Below are 22,527 nucleotides of genomic sequence, written 5' to 3' on the forward strand. Positions count from 1 at the left end.
CATCTATTTGGGATCAAATTTTTTGTCTCAAAAAATAAATCATTTTGAGACTAAATTATTTTGTCCCGAAAAGTCTATTTATTAGTGATATTTTCAAAATTTTGTTGTTAAAAATCTTATTTTTTACTTTTCGAGGACGATTTTTTAGCGACTATTCTCGCGATGATAAAAATTAGTCCCTAAATATCTTTTGTAACAAAATTTTTATTTTTAAAAATTAAAATATTTAATCTCTAAAAATTTTATATGTTATAGTAGTGGGATAGTCGGTCATAATCAACCACCTAACAACCCATATGCACTCTACCTTTTTTTCGCAACATCTACTCTTCAACACTACAATACAACGATGCCAAGATCGGTTATAATATTATTTGTTACACCCTATAGGTTGCTAGCCCAAATAACTTGAAAAAAAGTAGATCTACCAATATAATAAATAAATAAAAAATTTGCTAATACTAGTCTATTTGATTCTGAATATATTAGACTAATATTTCAGTTATCATCGATGTGAGATATTACAGTACTACCATGCTTATTCGTATGGTTGTATGAACAGTGGTTCAAGTTAATAAGATCTAATTGTTTTTGTCAATCGATAAAAGATTACTCACAATACGAAAAGAGCTATATATTCGGGCAATCATAATACAATAACTATAAAAACTCAGTAAGTGTCTCCACGAAATGCCCTAGCTCAACAATCAACCAACAAACTTAAAAAGAGTCATATAGTGATGAATAAATAAACAATACAACAAAAAAATCGCATAAATAAGGGAGAATCCCTTGATATTAGAGATAAAAGTGTACAACTGAATTAGTCCAATTACTTAAATGGGATCCAACTTAATAACACTTAATTTTTTTGTCTATCTTAAAAGGCAAATATGAAATACAGTGCCTGTTTGGTGTAACTTAAAAGCTGCTTATTTCAGCTTTTAGGCCCCGTTTGGGAACTAACCTTTTTAGCCAAAAAGTTAAAAAGTTACCATTTTAGCCAAAAAGCCAACAACTCACACCAAAAAGTCAAAGATTCTCTTTTCTCTCTACTTTTTGCACATCTTTTCGTAATTAGCCAAAAAATCATCCCAAACATATAAGTTTTTTTTACCTACCTTTTTAGCCAAATAGCCAAAAAGTTACTAAATTAGCCTGTTCCCAAACGAGGCCTTAACTTAATTTAAGCTATTTTGATGTGTTTGATTTAACTTAACAATGCAGCTTATAACTTTTTATAAGTCAGAAATCAGCTTATTCTTTGAGTGGGGCAAGAGATACTAATTTGGGAAGACTAAATAAGTGCACTTTTTAACTTTTTATGAAATATGGGTTGGGTTTGGGTTGGGTTTGAAGTGATGTGTTAGAGAGGTGATGTGACTTAAATAAGATGATGTGACTTAAATAGGATAGTGACTTTTTGACTTTTTGTCTTTTTTCAATCTTCCCAAACTAGGCCTTAATTTATAAGTTAGAAATCAACTTATGTTCATAGTTATAAACTATAAGCTGTTAAGGCATAAGCTATAAGTACTTTCCTACAGCTCTACCAAACAGGGCCACAGGGTACTTTCTCAAGAGGATCCTTTCTAAAGTGGAATATTATTATCAGCTGGCACTAAGTCCATTCTATAGTAGAATATTCTTGTATATAAATGTGTGTGTGAGAGAGATATTTGAGCTCCCAAAGAAATTAAAATAGGTGCTTTATAATCTTCAATTATGTCAAATTCTCAATCACTATAATTAATCTATGATGAGAAAGTTAGCCCATTGAATAATGTATATAGTCACAATCAAAATTTGAAAATTATATACATCTCAGTCAATCTTTTAATGGGAAGAATGTAGAATAATTACTTTGATTTACCTTTAATAAATATCCATCTCAATTCAATGGTTCCAAATCACAAGCCATTGACTTTGTTTTATTTGTTGAACAAGTAAACAAAGATCCGATTGGAATGGTTTTCATTTTCAAATTGTAGGCGTAAAGGTCTCTCCATTTGCACATTTATATTAATTTAAAATCCGTACACTGAGTTTTCAAAGTCATTATCGTTGGTTAAGCACATAAATAAATAAAGAGATTGACCCAAATCTAGGAATTCTTGTGTGAAAATGATTTAGGTTTACAGCGAAGTAAAGTTTCAAGATAAAAATTTAAGGATAAAATATTTTATTTGTTAAAAGTGTCACGGTATTTATAACAGCAAAATTAGAAATTTTATGTTGAATTACTATCATTTTGAGACTACATTTTTTGTCGAAAAAAGAAAAATCTTTTAGCAACAAATTATTTTGTCTTTAAAATTATATTTATTTGTTATAGTTTTAAAATTTTGTTGTTAAATGTTATTTTTTAACATTTCAAGACTACATTTTAGTAACAATTCACATAACAACACAAATTGATATCCTAATATTTCGTACAACAAAGTTTTTAGTTTCAATGACAAAATATATTGTCCTTAAAATTTTTAAGGGTATTTACTTGTAAGTCTTAATAAGTAGACTTATTGTCTAATAGGTCCTATGAGAAAAATTTGTCATAAAAAAAGTCACTGATTGTAAGTTTTAGAGACAATTTATAAAAATCATGAGAAAAAAGTCATTAATTGTCAATTTTTAGCGACGTACGTAAAAAATTGTCAAAAAAAATTATATTTAGCGACAATTTATCAAGACTTATTTTCAATAAGATTTAATAAAAATTAAATGAACTATTACGATTTATTGATAGTTTACCAAATTTTTTATATGTTAATATATAGTACCCATTAACAATTTTGGTTGTTGAAGCTAGTTTCTAGAAGCCATTGCAAACTTTTAAACTACATCTACAATTTTTTTAAAATAGAAAATTCCAAATATTCGTCAACTTTTATACAAAAATTCCCACGCAAAATATATGGAGGTGTCATATTGAAATCACAAGCGACTTTGATAGATTTTCTTTTCTAAAAGTTAAACATATGGAAAATGTTTGAGGGTCACAATTTTTGTGGTCACAATGGCTCAAAACTGTCAAAACGACGTTATTTTGGGTACAAAATATGCCAAAACGACGTCGTTTTGGTAGTTTTGAGCCATTGTGGCCACAAAAATTGTGACCCTCTAGCATTGTTGTAAACATATATATATTATTACAAATAGTGTTTTTTTTTTCCTCTCTCTTACGTGGTGCAATGCTTTTTTTTTTTTTTTTTGAAAATGCTAAATCAAAATACCCTATACTAAAATTTAATTATAATATTTTAAAAAAATAATGAAATCTCCCAATTCAACTTTAAGTAATTGGAGAAATCCAATATATATGTTTTTTTATTATTATAAGCTAAAGTCTCTCGATAAAATTTTTCTGTGTCGAATCTTTGTAAAAATATTGAGAGACCCCAATTACTATGAAATAATTATATGCCATTTCTCTTATAAAATTTTAATATCAGGGATTTAAAAAAAAAATCTCATATTTAAAAGATTTCTACTTAATTTAAACTATCCATAAACAAGATTTTACATATCTATGTATATAAATATTTACAATACATATGAATAATTCAAAATGATATTAAATAAAAATCAATGCTCTACATAACTAATCTATCTATATTTTTTTCTTCTTAATTTGACCACAACATACTTATGTTTGACGTTTTAAAATAAATTTTTTACAACTTCCGGTTTTACATATTTTTACTTTCCAAATGAATAAAAACCAAATAAATAATTAGATTCACTTATAATTTTATGTTACTAATTTTTCTCACCATTTAACTAATATTTGTAATATCAAAAGGAGTCCTTATGTTATAATTTAATATCATATCAAATTATTATATATTTAAGTTACACTTCATAACACGATAATGCATATAAATAATTTAACAAAAATTATTATACAACAATAGGGTTAAGATTATCAAAAGAAAGAAAGAAACCAAGAAAGAGCAAAATGGAAAATTAAAAAAACAACCCAAGAACAAAATCGGAAATAAAAAAATAAAAAAATAAAAAACAAGCCCTTTGGCTACTAGTGAAGCAATTCTTATATAGATATATAAATAATTCAATTAAAATTATGATATATATTTATGTTATATTTTTATATTATGATAAAATTAATATTATTCATTTATAAGACATACGTTGTAACAAATTTTTAAAAATAATTTATACATAAACATATATATAAATAATTTAGGTTTACAGCAAAGTAAAGTTTAAAGATAAAAATTTAGGGACAAAATATTTTATTTGTTAAAAGTGTCACCATATTTATAACAGCAAAATTAGAAATTTTATGTTGAATTACTATCATTTTGAGACTAAATTTTTTGTCGAAAAAAGCAAAATCTTTTAGCAATAAATTATTTTGTCTTTAAAAATATATTTGTTTGTTATATTTTTAAAATTTTGTTGTTAAATGTTATTTTTTAACATTTCAAGATTACATTTTAGTAACAATTCACATAACAACACAAATTGATATCCTAATATTTCGTACAACAAAGTTTTTAGTTTCAATGACGAAATGTATTGTCCTTAAAATTTTTATGGGTACTTACTTGTAAGTCTTAATAAGTAGATTTATTGTCTAATAGGTCCTATGAGAAAAATTTGTCATAAAAAAAGTCACTAATTGTAAGTTTTAGAGACAATTTATAAAAATCATGAGAAAAAAGTTACTAATTGTCAATTTTTAGCGACGTACGTAAAAAATTGTCAAAAAAAATTATATTTAGTGATAATTTTATCAAGATTTATTCTCAATAAGACTTAATGGGAATTAAATCTAACTATTAAGATTTATTGATAATTTACCAAAATTTTTATATGTTAATATATAGTACCCATTAACAATTTTGGTTGTTGAAGCTAGTTTCTAGAAGCCATTGCAAACTTTTAAACTACATCTACAATTTTTTTAAAATAGAAAATTCCAAATATTCGTCAACTTTTATACAAAAATTCCCACGCAAAATATATGGAGGTGTCATATTGAAAACACAAGCGACTTTGATAGATTTTATTTTCTATTAAACATATATATATATATATATTATAAATAGTGTTTTTTTTTTCTCTCTCTTACGTGGTGCGATGCTTTTTTTTTTTTTTTTTTGAAAATGCTAAATCAAAATACCCTATACCAAAATTTAATTATAATATTTTAAAAAAATAATGAAATCTCCCTATTCAACTTTAAGTAATTGGAGAAATCCAAAATGTATGTTTTTTTTATTATTATAAGCTAAAGTCTCTCGATAAAATTTTTCTGTGTCGAATCTTTTGTAAAAATATTGAGAGATCCCAACTACTATGAAATAATTATATGCCATTTCTCTTATAAAATTTTAATATCAGGGATTTAAAAAAAAAAACTCATATTTAAAAGATTTCTACTTAATTTAAACTATCCATAAACAAGATTTTACATATCTATGTATATAAATATTTACAATACATATGAATAATTCAAAAATAATATTAAATAAAAATCAATGCTCTACATACACTACAACAAAATGCATGTTTGGCGACTAAAATTGGCGACCAAACCAATTTTAGTCGCCAAAAACACCACATTCAGTGACAAAAAACATCTTCAGTCGCCGTTGATTAAAGCTTTTTAGCTACTAAAGTATTGTAGTCGCCATATATTACAATTGGCGACCAAATTTCCATTTAGTCGCTGTTTAATAGAAGTTTAGGCTACTAACATTTAATTTTGTCGCCATATTGTATCATTTGGCGACTAAACACTTTTTGTCGCCAAAAAAAGGGCATTTTTTGATTACTTTTTGCGACCAAATCTGGTTTAGTCGTTGTTTATTCAATATTACCGACGAATTTTTTTATTTAGTAGCCAAAGAGGGATCTTCAGCTGACCAATTGTTTGCCGTTGTTAAGGTTTTTGGCGACAAATAATCGTTTAGTCGCCAAATGTTCGAAAAAAATTTTAGAGGGAAAATAAGTAATTTCGCGCCCAGTACATATATATTACACTGATTTTTTTTGTTCTCTTCTGTCTCACACACCGACATCAACATACCAAACCCGTCCCTACCAAACCCGTCGCTCACCACCGGCGATCAGCACCGTCGCAGGCCACCGGCGCTCGCCACGACCACCACTGCAAATTGGCGATCAGCACTACCGGCCATCATCACCATCGCAGGTATGTTTCTGTCGTCTCTTTCCTTCTCTGTCGATCTGGTTCGATCTGTTTGTCGATGTCTCTCACATCCCCTTCTCTCACGATTAATTTTAGGGCTTCACATTTCATTTCCCATTTATTTCGTACACAAATTTTTAGGGCTTTTCCTGATTTCGTGATTGGGTGTGGTTGAAATTGCGATTGTCCATTTCGATTTTGGATTGCTGATTTTGGATTCTGTTTCTATCGTTTAAATGTGCCTCTGTTTCTGCGATTTCTATGTTCCAAATGTGCCTCTGCTTTTTCTCCCTTTCAGGTTTTACCATGGTTATGACAACTATATGACTTATGGCTTAGTCGTTGAGTTCTACTTCCCACTATATGAGATATTATTTATAATTGATGAATATTATGAAGTTGTGGTCTTTTGGTTCTGTAGCATGATGAACTAAAGCCTCTAGCCAAAACATTCACCGACTCCCTTGTCCAGCTACGAAATTTGAAGGTGATTCTTTATTTTTTAAATTTGTTGCAGTGTTCAGCTTTAAATGGATAATTTAAAAGTCCTACTGTTTCAAATTTTAGCTTGAACATTTGCCACAACAGCATCATGGATCTGCCCTCACACTTGTAGAATCGCTATCCAGGTATGATATACTCTTTCTTAGAGACAAGTTCTTAAAAATCAATGTACTTGTATTTTTATCTTATATGCCCTTCTTATGCTGTCACCAAATATCTTTGTATTTAATTTTATTTCAATATTATTACTGATTGTGCCACTGAAGTATTTGTAACAGAGTATATGTTAATACTATTTCTGTTTCTCAGCCTTGTTATCATTGGGGAACAACACAGAATTTGAAACGGGCTGTTCTTTGGCTTCCTGAAAATCTAACTTTTCATGTTGATGCGAGGATACATCTTCTTCAGGTATTTTAATGTTTTTAATTTAGGATTTAGTGAAGTTGTTTGAGTCAAAGTTTCATTTAATGTGGCCTCAGTTTGCTAATGCAGTCAAGCTTGAGCAATGTTGCTTTTTCTTTTTCTTTTGTTTTATTCTTTAGCAGGGAGTGCTAAATCAAGTTGCATTTTAAGTATCAGATTGTCTTTAATGGTGTTTTCACTATTGTGTAGTGCAACATAAGAGTTCTTGGAGGACTTGTTTCTGCTCATATTCTTGCAACTGATTCTACAAATAGCTTGGTCCAAAGAAATTATAAGAATCAACTTCTTATCCTGCCATAAGATTTACGGCCGCGCTTTCTACCTGCTTTTGATACCCCCACTGGATTGCCATATGCATGGATTAACTTGAAGGTACTTCTTATATCCTGCTTAACTTATAAGACAAATTCCAAATTCCGCAATTGTTTACAAATTGTTATGTATCCAAGATGTTTTATTTAACCTGGTAAAGTAGCTTTGAATTTTTGTATCTCTTCAGAATCATCAATGGTGCTTTGCATTTGCTGTAGTACCATGGTTTCAAATGTTTGCATTGTGTTACCATTAACGTTTGGGAATTTTGTATACGTATACTATGTGGAACTCATGCCATATTGACTATACGCTGATATTTCCATTGTCTTGGCGTTGTTTGTCACATTTAAGTATCTGATCAATATCACTTATATATTCATAAGTTTTTACCCCTCTTCTCTTGCAGACACTTGAGGTTGATTTCTACAGGTGAAAATAATTTCTTTAAAAGTCAGCCTCAGTTGAGAAATCTGTGGCCAGCACATAAGAAATTAGGATTAGAAAGTCTGATTAACATACCAAACTGTACGAAAAACTTGAGGTTTACACTGTCGTTGATTTCTATAGTTCAAAATAATTTCTTCACAAGTCAGCCTCAGTTGAGAAATCTGTGGCCACCACATAAGAAATTAGGATTAGAAAGTCTGATTAACATACCAAACTGTACGAAAAACTTGAGGTTTACACTGTCGTTGATTTCTATAGTTGAAAATAATTTCTTTAAAAGTCAGCCTCAGTTGAGAAATCTGTGGCCACCACATAAGAAATTAGGATTACAAAGTCTGATTAACATACCAAACTGTACGAAAAACTTGAGGTTTACACTGTCGTTCATTTCTATAGTTGAAAATAATTTCTTTAAAAGTCAGCCTCAGTTGAGAAATCTGTGGCCACCACATAAGAAATTAGGATTACAAAGTCTGATTAATCAATAGCCTAAATATTGTCACATCTTTGTACTGCAAACCTTTGGAACTCCATAGAAACAATAGAGGATAATCTGCTCAATATGATGATTGAAGAACGTGGTCGTCCTTTTACGCATAATTCGTTCAAAACAGATGAAAAATAATCTCTCTGATCTCCTGTGATATTGTTTAGTGTCAAAATTAGAGTGAAAAATCAGCTTGTCTCTAGTTCTTGAGATATTGTTTAATATCAAAATGAAAGTGAAAATATGTTCCAAATATGTCAGAAAGAGTTTTAAAAGTAACAGACAAAGTGTTTATGAGATTGATGAATTTTATTGTTTGTTTCTGATGTTGTAATTTCTTTCTGGTAATCGAAATTGAGAATATGACCTATGCAATAATAAATAAACCCATTTATAATGACAAGAGAGTCACAGTGGCCATTGTTGATGTTCCAATCTAAATGTATCAACGGTTCAATCCTTCTTTTTACAAGAGACTCACAGTGGCCATTTTTAAATTTTTTAAATTTTCTTTTTTGTTAGATGATGGTTACAAGGATCTCCATTTCTACATGTGCATCATGTGTGTTTTGAACTCCTAGTTTATGTACTTAGAATAATGATATATAAACATAGTTTTTATAAAATTAAATAAAACTATTCATAATGATGTAACTTCTTGTAATCATTTTATTTTCAATCAAAATGTCCATAATTATTTTCATAATTTTATAAATGTCATTAATAGATTATTGTGGATCTAGTTTCTATATAAATTTTTTGTTTATAAATCGTTTTATAAAGTTCATATATGTATATTTACGATTTAAAGGTTGATTTGGTAGGAATAGAATAAAGATACAAATACTAATCGAAGAAGCTAGAGTGAGAAGAAAATTTGATAAAGATTAATGATTTGCATGGAGTTGAAACTGTGTTTGGATGATGGAAATTTAGCTTTTGTCCTTACGAACTGTCTAAGTATTATGAAAATTATATATAATAATTTTTAATCTCACTGATTTTAGTAAATTTTATTAAATTTGGGTTAGGATTATTTCTCTCCCTCTAAGATGACTCCACATGGAATTGTGAATGTATGTCACATTTGCATGTCAATACATGCCAAGTTAGTAGTGACATTAGCCAACTATATGCAATTGACAAATTGGAAAAACATCCCAATCTGTTATTACTATTTTGTTAATTTCAAAAACAATGCTAATCGAACCCCTAAACTTACTTAAGCTCTCTTCCATTACAGAGTATTTTTCGAAGTTCCCGTCCATTCGCAGGGTCATCTTCGCTTCATGTCTGTTGTAATAATGGACAAGAGTTGGATGATGATAACGGATAGGCTAAAAAGTAAAGAGTATGTACAAGGTGTTCAGTCATTCATTGAGTTCGCTACGAAGAATTTAGGGCCGCAGGATGAAATTCGTTGTCCTTGTGTTGATTGCTTGAACGGCACGAAATTACCACGTGTACGTTGCGAGTTGGCGTGAAAAACGCATAAAGCTTATACAAATATATATATGTTCTATAAGCATGTCTATATATGTACAGTTATGAGTAAAATATATATATGTTTACACATTAGACTAAACTTGACTTGGGGTTCACTTGGAAATTTCTTTGCACTTTCAATACAACTTAACGTGTAAAGGAACTATATTGAAGTTCCTAAATTCAAACAATATTTACATACAATTGCAATTACAATTGATATGCTTGCAATTTGTGTTTTGTAGATGGCTATAACTTTTTGTTTACAATGGAACTAATGGGTGTAATTTTTGTTGTGTAGATGGCTTTTGACATTGACATGTGGATCTTCTATTTTTTTGCCCGGAAGATAATTCACACTTATGCGAAGTTGGGAAGTTTTTTGTCGTCCTATACTTTTTGTGTGGACTGTGGATGCATGGAACATATAATTTTTGGAGCTTGTATTAATGGCTCTAGTATTAATTAATATAGATTACCTTTTGTCATGGTACATATTACCATAGTAATTTGTACCTTGTCAAATGGTCATTACAATGCATAGTATATAGTAAAACTGTTGTGTACAGAGGACATTGTTTTGGTAACGTATTTGGAATGTATGACATTATTTGTAATTGAAATATATAAAGTTGGTTCGTACATAAGTTTATATTATTATTTGTAGTTGGAGTATATATAGCAGATGTTCATTTTTGTTTCATCGTTCTAAGTGAAACATATATTACGGAATAGGTGATAATATATATAGGTTGTATACGTACAGGTTGCGGTGGATATATAATATAAAATAAAACTTGACAAAATGAAAATAAATGATGTTTTTGGTGACAATGAAATTGGTAGTTAAAAAAAAATAAATCTTTTGGCGACTAAATGTTTGGTAGTTAAAACTCAAACGACTTTTGGCGACTAATAATTTAGTAGCCAAAACAATTTCAAAATAGTTATGGCGACTAAATGTGTGGTAGCTAAAAATCAAAAGCCTTTTGGCGACTAAATATTTAGTAGGCAAACAACTCGAAAACATAATAAAATAATTATGGCCGACTAAGGTCTTTAGTAGCTAAAATCCAACATTTTTTTAGCGACTAAAGTTTTTCGTCGCCAAAATGCAGTAAGTAACTATGGCGACTAAAAATGTAGTAGGTGAAAGTTACAGTATTGGCGACTAAACATTTCGTCGCCGAAGACATTTTTCCTTTTTGCGACAAAAAAGTTTAGTAGCTAAATATGTGAGTTAAAGGAATTAATCAACCGATTCGGCGACTACCATTTTGGTCGCTAATATCCCTTATCAGCGACTACGGATCTTTTAGTCGCTAATATCTATTCTTTTTGCCTACTAACAGGTTAGTCGGTATTGTACACTACTTATGGTGACTAAATGTAGTTTAGTCGCTAATTCCTTAGGCGACTATGTATCCCCGACGAATCCAGCGACCAAATTATTTAGTCGGGAGTGTCTTTTGGCGACGAAATTTAATACTTTTGGCGACTAAGTTTTTAGTCGCCAAAAGTGTATTTTTTTGTAGTGATAGCTAATCTATCTATATTTTTTTTCTTCTTAATTTGACCACAACATACTTATATTTGACTTTTTAAAATAATTTTTTTACAACTTCCGGTTTTACATATTTTTACTTTCCAAATGAATAAAAACCAAATAAATAATTAGATTCACTTATAATTTTATGTTACTAATTTTTCTCACTATTTAACTAATATTTGTAATATCAAAAGGAGTCCTTGTGTTATAATTTAATATCATATCAAATTATTATATATTTAAGTTACACTTTATAACACGATAATGCATATAAATAATTTAACTAAAATTATTATACAACAATAGGGTTAAGATTATCAAAACAAATAATTTGAGTCACTCCTTAATTTTGAGTTATTGCTTCTTCTTTTTTCCTCCAATTTGATCATTATTTCTAATATTAAAGTGAGTATTTACTTTACTATGTCATAATTTAATATAAAATTATAATGTATATATATATATATTTAAAATACACATTTATAGTTCAAAAGAGTGAAAACTGCACTGCATATTTCAAAATATATATTTAAATTTTTTTATACATATGTACACACACATATATGTATACACACTAGTGAAACAAGACCCGTGCAAGGCAAGGACTATTTGCACAATTTTTTAATTTTTTTAATTTTGATTATACTTTTTTGGGCATTTACTAATCAGTCCTATTAACAAAACTTTACCTGTAGGTCTTGACTAATAAATTTATCATTATAAATTTATTCATAAAAATAAAAGAGACTGATAACTTTATCAATGTGACTTAATAGGTAATAAGTCCCAAAAGTAAGACCTATTGATAATTTACCTTATGCTTTTAATATGAAAAAATATAATATCTTGTAAAGGTTAAAACTTAATAATTTCTTTCAATTTCACTAAATTTAATGGCATTCAGCCTTTATTTTAATTAATTAAGTATTGTTTGAGATTATTATTCCAAAATAATATTTTTCTTCTCGAAATTTAATAAGGTAGAAGATTAAACAAATCAAACCATTCATATTGTACAGTTCGTTGAGCATATCATTCATAAAAAAATTCAAATTAATTGCATATGTTTTGAATTGTTCAAAAAAAATTCATGTTATTTTTCAAAAATAAGAGGACCTTTTATCCAACAATTGGAGAAAAAAAAAATGCTTTTTATAAACGAGAAAAAATTATAGAAAATTTTATTTATACACCATACAAATTCTCAATACACACCACACATGGTGTTCAGATATAAACTTTCAAACAAATGTCAAATGTTTAGATTTATAAAGTTATGAATAAAAATAAATTATTCAAATATACATTTCATTCAATTATTTATATCCAAACAACTACTTTATGTTCATAAATTTATATCTCAAGATTTAACTTTTGTTCGAATATTTATATCCGAACACTATTTGTGATATGTAATGAGAGTTTGTACAGTGTATAAATAGAATTACTTAAAAATGATACGTCTATGAAAGTTGATTTTCCCATAATAACCCTCCAAACTCCACCAAAAAAAAAAAAAAAACACAAAACAAAACAAAAAAGAAAGAAAGAAACCAAGAAAGAGCAAAATGAAAAATTAAAAAAACAACCCAAGAACAAAATCAGAAATAAAAAAATAAAAAACAAGCCCTTTGGCTACTAGAGAAGCAATTCTTATATAGATATATAAATAATTCAATTAAAATTATGATATATATTTATGTTATATTTTTATATTATGATAAAATTAATATTATTCATTTATAAGACATACGTTGTAACAAATTTTTAAAAAAAATTTATACATAAACATATATATAAATAATTTAGTTAAATTTTATAAAATATTGTTTTGGAAAAAAAAAAAAAAAAAACGGTCTTTTAACCTGTAGTTTACTAAAATTGTGATAATTGTATTTATCTTGACACATGCCCAACAATTATAATAACCACAATGTTCTCTTGAAATAGTCCAACCTAAAATCTCAACAATTAATATAATACCACTGTAACTGATTATCATTAAACCACAAAAGTATCAACCAACAAATAATTATTGTTAGAAGGCAGTTGCTCGCCTCCAGTCCACCATTTGGATTAGAGAGTCCAGTTTAGCCTAATGGGTTTGCTTTTGAGTCTATTTTTGATAATTTGAATCGTTTACATTTTATAATTTGTTGAGTACATTATCCCTATAAAAAATCACGTTGATCAGATAACGGATACTATGTATTCGTATCACTTTTTTAAAAATCTTTAATTTTCTGACCGTCTATTTTTTTTCCAAACAAAAGTAATCCGAATATATAGAATCCGTTATCCTATTAATGTGATTTTCACTAATCAATACAGCGTCAACTAATTAGGCTAACTCTTTTCACCATTCTTGTGTATCCTTTTTTTTTTCTTTTTTCTTTTTTTCTTTTTCTTTGAATGGCAATCAAAGAAATTTTTATTAAAAATAGAAGTATATAATATAGCTTGGGGAAAGTTGTATCATTGTCAAAACTAAGCATCCCAGCTAATTAAGTTGGCACCCAAAGCAAGACCAATCATGTGCATCTCCAAAGCCTCCAACTCAATACAACCCATTACTACCCCCCAAAACAAACAAGGATTATGCCATTTCACCTAGACAATATCTAATCTACAAAATGTTGTAAAGAAAATCATTAATAGTATGGTGATAATCCTTAGTTGTAGCTTTCAGCCATATAGCTAATTTGATGATAATTGCCTCCTGCAGCTCCCCCATATCAGTTTAAACATTATTAAACAGGCAATCATTCCTATGTTTCCAAATGGACCAAAGGGCAACTAGAGGAATTGCATTCCAAATTCTCCTCTTAACTTTGTTGAAATTATTTCCAGCCCACCACTGCAGCAAACACTACATTGAACCCGTCACAACCCATAACACACCTCACCACTGCAATAAACCAACCCAAACCTTCCAAACCATTGGGCAAGAAATGAGAACATGATCAACAGACTCATCCTCAGATTTACAAAAGACACATAAAGTAGATGCATTCTCATCAAGAACTCCAATCCTTTGTAAGAAGATAGAAGTTTTAACTTTATGTTTCCATGCTAGCCATCCAAAGAATTGGACTTTGGGTAGAAGATAGTTAATCCACACCAATCTACTAGAGCTAACACAATCCCCAAGATCCAATTCACACTGTCTATATAGAGTTGCAACAAATGACTGGCCTATTTGGGATGCTAACCTCCTTGGTTTATCCTTGACAACCACTCTTAATGCAGGAGCTGCTCTCAACACATCTATGATTTTGCTTTGCTCTGCTCTTCAACCTCCCACTGGTGCAATGGCCTTCTAAACTTGAGATCCCATAACTCAAAATTTTCTTTAATAGCAACATAAAACCTGAGTGTTCCATTTTTGACAGTAGAGAGTGAAAAGAGTCTAGGAAAATCATTTTTGAGACAAATATCACCACACCATTTATCATACCAAAATCTCACTCTACTTCCATCACCCACTTCGATTTGCAAATTATTAGCAAAAAAATTGTAGGAGATTATTTCTTTGCTCTGCCACTATTAAAATATCACACCATATCTTAGAATATCTTAAAAGCGTAGTTAAATTTGGGACCTAATCACCCTCTGCCATTTTGTACTTATTACATAACACCTTTTTCCATAATGCATCCTTTTCATTGGCAAACCTCCACCACCACTTCATCAATAGGCAAACATTTACCTCTTTAATTCTCCTAATCCCCAGCCCTCCTTGCTTAATACTCTTTGTCACCTCTTTCTATTGTACTAGGTGAATTTTTCTCTTTAAATTTGTGCCTCCCCATAAAAAAGAAGCTTGTAATTTATCAATTTCCTTTTCTACTCCTTCTGGCATCCTAAACAGTGATAGATAATACATAGGTAAACAAGCTAGCACAGACTTAATTAATGCTAGTTGACTAGCAGAGGAGAGGAACCTTCTTTTCCACCCAGCAAGCCTAAGTTTTAACTTATCAATGATAGGTTTCCAGGTCTTCTTTCTACTTGGAGAAGCTCCCAATGGCAGCCCAAAGTATTTCAATGGTAATTTTTGAGTTTTACAATTGAGCACGACAACAAAATCCTTCAGTGAGAACTTAGAAATATCAATCCCACAAACCATACTCTTATGGAAATTAATTTTAAGCCCTAATACCATTTCAAAACATCTTAGGATTCTTTTCAAATTCATCACCTCCACCACATCAGCTTCACAAAAGTGTAATGAATCATCTGCAAATTGAAGATATGATACCACTATCCCACTAGTTCCAATTTTTATCCCTTTGATCAGTTCCATCTCCCTTGCTCTGAGCAATAGAATATTCAAACCTTCAACAGCCAAATAAATAGAAAAATTGATAAAGGGTCACCTTGTCTGAGCCCTTTTTGTGGACTAAATTCTTTTGTTGGCGATCCGTTCACTAGAATTGATAATCTAGTTGTTGAAATACACTCATTCATCCAAGAAATCCATTTTGGACCAAACCTAAAATTTGATAGCATAGAAAACAAATAATCCCAGTTAATGGAGTCATATGCTTTCTCAAAATCAAGTTTAACCAATAACCCCTTCTTCTTGGTTTTTTTCCTCTCATCCACTACTTCATTTGCAATCAAAACTCCATCCAATATATTCCTACAACCCAAGAAAGCTGATTGTGTTTCACTAATTACTGCTAGTATCACTAACTTGAGCCTACTTGCAAGGACCTTAGTTAGACTCTTGTACATTGACCCTATCAAGCTTATTAGCTTATGCTTATTAAGATTGGTTGCATTATCCTTCTTAGGAATTAACGTGATAAAGGAACTATTCAACCCATTGGCCAGTTTGCCCAATCTATGAAACTCCATGATGAAGCTAATCACATCTTCTTTTAGGACCTTCCAATTCTTTTGGAAGCACATAAGATTGAATCCATCTAGGCCTGGTGCCTTGTTTCCATTGCATTCTTTTACTGCAGCCTCTATCTCTGCCACAGAGAACTCTACTTCCAACATTTCAAAACAGCTACTATATCTTACACTCTTGAATTCACCAATTAACACAGGTCTACTCCTCCATTTTTCTGAAAAATGCCTTTTAAAATATGCCCATACCTCTTGCTTCACTAATTCTGGATCCTCCACCACCACTTCTCCAATTGAAATAGAGTTTATTGCATTCATATTCTGCCTACTGCTTGCCATGACATGAAAAAATCTAGTGTTCCTATCCCCTTTCAGATTCCAATCCAACCTTGACTGTGGCAACCATGACCATTCTAACATTCTATTAAGTCTCCACAATTCACACTTGTTGTCACGACTCAAACCCGCGCCTATAGGTTTAGCGTCGTAACTGGCCTGTAATCCTTGGATTACCAAAGGCCTCTTAACATAATAATGTATAATTAGGGACTGCGGAAGCAAATACATAAAATATACATAGTCCATCGAGCTGTGAAGACATACATGTGACAGGTAATCTTAAACTTTTATAAACATACGAGTGATGTCAAAAGATACAGTATTTACACGCCACTTCATGTACATAAAAACAGAGAAACTTGTTCATGGAGCAAAAAAAACAAAGTCTTATACATTCATAACAACACAACCACTAGACTTGACTTAATCTAGAACCTCCTCGGGAGGTACAAAGGTTGGCTGACAAAAATTGAGACGCTAGGTCCTCAACTCCGAGCCTGGTCATGTGCCTGATCACTTACATACATAATATAAATAGTGAGCAGGAGCCAAGTGAATAATAACAGAGTAAAGGGTTAAATGAATGATGCCCATGACTAAGCTAGTTCACATTCATATTCTTATTAAATTCATATAGAGAATTCAAAATTCATCTTGATCATACATGGTTTATCTGTTAGCGCTAATAGATCATATACATAGCATCATAGATTATACTTGTCAGTTCCTTAGAGGAACCTCCGGTCAGGTACGGATAACTTGTCGGTTCCATGAAGGAACCTCTGGATTGTGAACGGATAACTTGTCAGTTCCATAAAAGAACCTCTAGCCGGGTAAAGATAACTTGTCAGTTCTATAAGGAACCTCCGGTCTGGGTACAGATAGTATACTTGAATCATAGCATAATACCACAAAACATTGTTATAGTTGGACAATCATTCATAGTATAAAATATGGCATTTCATAGAACAAATCTTATTCCATATACAGAAAATAATTTAACTTGAACATAGCTTTACTAAGTTATTACTCACAAATAATAGATGGCTCCAAGTAACGGGCAGAGTAGGCAATTTAGATATCTTGTGGTACGTGACCTATACAAATACAGAACGAATACGTATTGAATTATACAGTTGGAATCATTAACTTAGTACTTTTTTTTCTTGGTGTGTTTCTATTTCTTTATCCTCATTATGGTGTCTTAATCTTGGCTTAGGAATGCCTAGGATGGAAAAATGATGCAAAAATGCGCTTCAAAACACTTAATAAAAAGTGCTGAAAACAGGGTCCTCGCTCGAGCGTGACTTCCTACGCTCGAGCAGACATGTAAAATGTGAGTGGTCGCTCGAGCGGTCTATAAATTTTTGTAAAAGTGTTGGTTGCTTGATTTTCAGCTCGATGCTCGCTCGAGCGTGAGAGACATGCCCTCGCTCAAGCGCAACTTTTGTTGCTCGAGCGGACTGCAAAACATAAGAACCTCTGGGAGCTTGCATTTCACGCTCGAGCAGACTTCTAGTTGCTCGAGCGGAAGTACACGTACTTAGAGTGGTCGCTCGAGTGTGGATTCCTTCGCTCGAGCGGAAGTGCAAAATCTGGAATTTTCAGATTGCACTCCTTAGCTCAAAACTCGAATCTAACTCATTAAAACACAACTCTTGGTCCCCAAAACTTGAGAAAACAAGTTTAGGCTTTGAAAACATTAAGAATTAAAGATCCTTTCACAAAATCAAGGCCCAAGAGTAAGTCAATTGTGCAAAAATTCAACTTGAAATGTAAGAACATGATATGAACATGACATGCATGTATTCACTTGGGTTCATGGCTTCCAAAATATGATCAAATGAGGTCCAATGATGAGAAATGGTATGAGTTCTTCAAACCATGCTAGAATTACAACATGCATGAGTTCTTCAAACCATGGTTTATACTCCTTTATTTTAGTTCAATTTCAACTTAATTCTCTTGTATTCATGAACTTACCAACTCAAAAGCAAGACTAGAGGCTTGAATTCTTACCTTATACTTTGGATTCACAAGTGTAGAGGCTTAAATTTCTAAACTCTCCTCAAGTTTCCAACAATTCCTAGCAATTCACCCCTTCACCCTTGTTGAACTCACTCTCACTTTTGGTCTCTCTCTTTTCCCACGTTTGTAGCTCAAAAAGAATGAAATGAGAGTGTATGGATGCATATAAGAATCCACTAGTGCCTTAGTTAGGCTTGGATTAAGGAATTCATTAATTAGTCTTAATTGAACACTAATTACTCTAATTTAATCGTTCTGAGTCGAATTTCAATTAAACCTACCATAAAATTCTAAAAATCCCAAATAACACATAAACCAAGTTAATTTCATAATCGGATGCCGATAAGGCCTTCAATTCGTAGACCGAAATGAAAACGTGAACAAATCTTCTTACGTTAAACAAATATACACACAAATAATGCAATGCACATGTAATTAACTCATGATTTCTCTTAATTACTTATTAGGCATACTTAAGCATGGATTAACGTTAATCATGGGTCGGGGTTGTTACACTTGTCTCCCTTTTTAGCTTCAATTTTGCCTCCAGCAATGGTCTACCTTCAACCAATAAATCCAAAGAATTTAGCTCACTCTCAGCTTTTTTTAATCTTTTTTGGAACATTTCCAAACAACTGCTTAATCCATTTCTTTATTGCCATCTTGAATGCATGTAATTTCCTTTGCAATATGAAACCATCCCTACTGTTTATTTGTGTCTCTTTCCATACTTTCTCCAGGAAAGGGGCAAAGCAAGGATGCAGGAGCCAAGCATTTGTACACTTAAAACTTTTGGGGCCCCAATCCCTTTCATCCTCCATTAAGACTAGTGGACAATGATTAGAGATGATTCTTGGTAATCGCTAAAGTTTTAACTTAAACCTTTCAATCCACTCAGAGCTAAGAAGAAATCTATCAATTTTACTCAATTTATTTCCATCCAATGCATTACACCAAGTAAACTTCCTACCCAACATATAATTCAGTCACCTCACATCTATCTATGAAGTCATTGAATTCTTTCATACCCTCTTCCCTTCTTGAGCACCCAACTCTTTCCCCTACATTTATGATCTCATTGAAATCTCCACCTAAACACCAAGGCTTAGGGAAGTTTTCTTTCAACTTCAAAAGATTCTCCCATAATTTGTCTCTCCTTCCAGTATCATTGGGAGCATATACATTAATGTTCTGTTTGGTTGAGTGATTTGAAGAGGAATTTGGAAAGGGAAATAAAAAAAGTAGGTGAAATGTGAATAAAATATACCTACATTTCACTTAATTTTCCACACTTTTTTCCAAATCCTTTCTAAATCTCTCTCCAAATCTCTGAACCAAACACAACGTAAAAATAACACAATCAAAGGATTTAATAGCAGTACCTGATAGCAAGATGGATCCTCTATTATTGCAGCATTTTGAGAGTTGGTTGTAATATTAGGAGATTAATTACTTTTTTTCCTTATTATGGAAAAAATTATCTAATTTTCCGGGGTTGGTTTGGGCTTATGGATATTTGTTGTTAGATTTTTCTAAAATGATCAACTGTCTAATTTTATATAATTATCTTAATATTTATAAATTGTAATATTCCCTTATTGACAATAATAATAATAATAATAATAATAATAATAACAATATAATAATAATACTCAATCTAACAGCGCAAGCAAGCAACAACCAAATGGACATTCGCAGCTATTGTGACAAAACGACCGTACCTAGTTGAATAGTCTCACACACATTTATTTATTTGTCAGTGTACTTGTTTAGGAATTTATTTCATCATATTTATGGAAATTTCTTTTGTACAGGGTGCATTATATATACTTTGGACTTTTATGTTTTTTTGTTATAATTTATTGTGATATTAATTACGCCTGGTGTGATATTTGATTATAATTTAATTTTTATTCTTAATTAGAACTCTTAGCATTTAGTATTTCCCCATATTTGTACATATCAAAAAATCTTATATTGATCAAATTTAAATACAAAAGATTCATATTCATTTAGGGTCTGTTTGGTAACGTTTACGTTTTCAGTTTATATTTACAAAAATTTTATAAACTGGTTTTTGTTTATTTTTTGTTTATTTTTAGAAAAACATAAACTACAAATGCGTTTGGTAATTGACAAAATGTTTAAAAATATAAAAAAGAATGAGAAATGACAAGTGGTGGCAAGTAGCGGCGGAAGACGGTGGCGGAAAGTGGTGACGGTGGGTGGTGGGTAGCGGATGGTGGTGGGTGGGTGGGTGGGTGGGTGAGTGACAGTAGCGGGTGGTGGGTAGTAGCGAGTGGGTGGTGGGTGGTGGTGGCAGATGACGGGTGGAGGTAGGTAGGTGACGGGTGGTGGTGGTTGGTGGGTGGGTGGCGGTGGCGGGTGGTGGGTGGTAGTGAGTGGGTGGTGGTGGTGGTGGTGGTGGCAAGTGGGTGGTGGATGACGGGTGGTGGTGGGTAGGTGGCGGGTGGTGGTGGTGGGTGGGTGAGTGGGTGACGGTGGCGGGTGGTAGGTGGTAGCGAGTGGGTGGCGGATGACGGGTGGCAGGCGGGTGGCGGATGACGGGTGGTGGTGGGTGGTGATGGCGGGTGGTGATGGTGATGGTGGGTTGGTGGGTGACGGTGGCGGGTGGTAGCGAGTGGCGGTGGTGGGTAGTGGTGGGTGGTAGGTGGGTGGCGGATGGCGGGTAGGTGGCGGATGGTGGTAGTGGTGGGTGGGTGGGTGATCGTGGCGGGTGGTGGGTGGTGTTGAGTGGGTGGTGGTTGTGGGTGGTGGCAAGTGGATGGCGGGTGGGTAGTGGGTGGTGGTGGCGGGTGGGCGGCAAGTGGCTGGTGGTGACGGGTGGCTGGTGGTGGCGAGTGGTGGATGGTGGTGGCAGGTGGGTGGTGAGTGGTGGTGGCAAGTAGGTGGCGGGTGGTGGTGGCGGGCGGTGGATGGTAGTGGCGGGTGGTGAGTGGATGGCAGGTGGGTGGTGGTGGTCGCGGCAGCGAGGGGTGGGTGGTGGTGGCGAGTGGGTGGCAGATGGGTGGTGGTGGCGGGTGGTGGGTGGTGGTGGCAGGTGGGTGATGAGTGGTGGTGGCAGGTGGTGATAGGGAGTGGGTGATGGGTGGTGGTGGTGGCGGCGGCGGCGGCGGAAGACAATGGTAGAAAATTGTGGCGGGTGGTGGCTAATGTTGGGTGGTAAAAAAAAAAAAACTGAACACTCAAAACGGAAACACATTTTTTGTGTTTTCATTTTTTGGCCAAATTTATAAACTGAGACCATTGATTTATAAATCAAAAATTTTACCAAACAAGTTTTTATTTGAGTTTTTTAAATTTTTGTAAATATAAACAGAAAACTGAAAACGTAAGTGTTACCAAACGGCACCTTAATGTTTTATGAGGGTTGGTTCAATTAATAGTTTTTTTTTTACATGTATATAAACTGACCACATAAACAAAAGATGATTTTATCTGATTCTATGAAAAATTTGTGTTTATACATAAATATTTTAATGAACTCTACTTTTCGTATCATATACCAAGGCTAAGCGTTACACCTTTCATAACATATGTTATGATGATGCGTGACCTATTTAATAAACAATGTTCAAATTATTTATTTATTTATATTTTCAATTTTTTTTTATTTAATTTTAGGGTACAATATCTAAAAGATTTCCTTGACAAGAAATATATATGGAAAATTATATTATACATACTTCTTACCACATGCATCATTAGTTACATCGTTTTCTTCTTTAATTATTATCAATTTTCTTTTTAGTTATAACATTATTTTGAGACCTTTGATTGCGTCTTATTTGTATTTGTTTGACTTTTATTTTATTTTATTTTAATTAAGACATAAAAAAATATAAAATTATATCATTTTTTTTTATAAATATAAAATGCATATAG

General features: G+C 32.0%; 1 long non-coding RNA gene across 1 annotated transcript; it reads left to right on the forward strand.

The window, feature by feature from the left end:
- Positions 1-6,601: 6,601 nt before the first annotated feature.
- On the forward strand, positions 6,602-7,592 carry LOC114293991 (uncharacterized). The gene is made up of 4 exons (XR_014341150.1): positions 6,602-6,668; positions 6,749-6,810; positions 6,995-7,096; positions 7,301-7,592. It is a non-coding gene; the product is annotated as an uncharacterized LOC114293991 (long non-coding RNA).
- The last annotated feature ends 14,935 nt before the right edge of the window (positions 7,593-22,527 follow it).

This window comes from Camellia sinensis, chromosome 9 (assembly GCF_055761805.1).
Source record: "Camellia sinensis isolate YWXY chromosome 9, ASM5576180v1, whole genome shotgun sequence".
In the NCBI taxonomy this organism is placed as follows: Eukaryota; Viridiplantae; Streptophyta; class Magnoliopsida; order Ericales; family Theaceae; genus Camellia; species Camellia sinensis.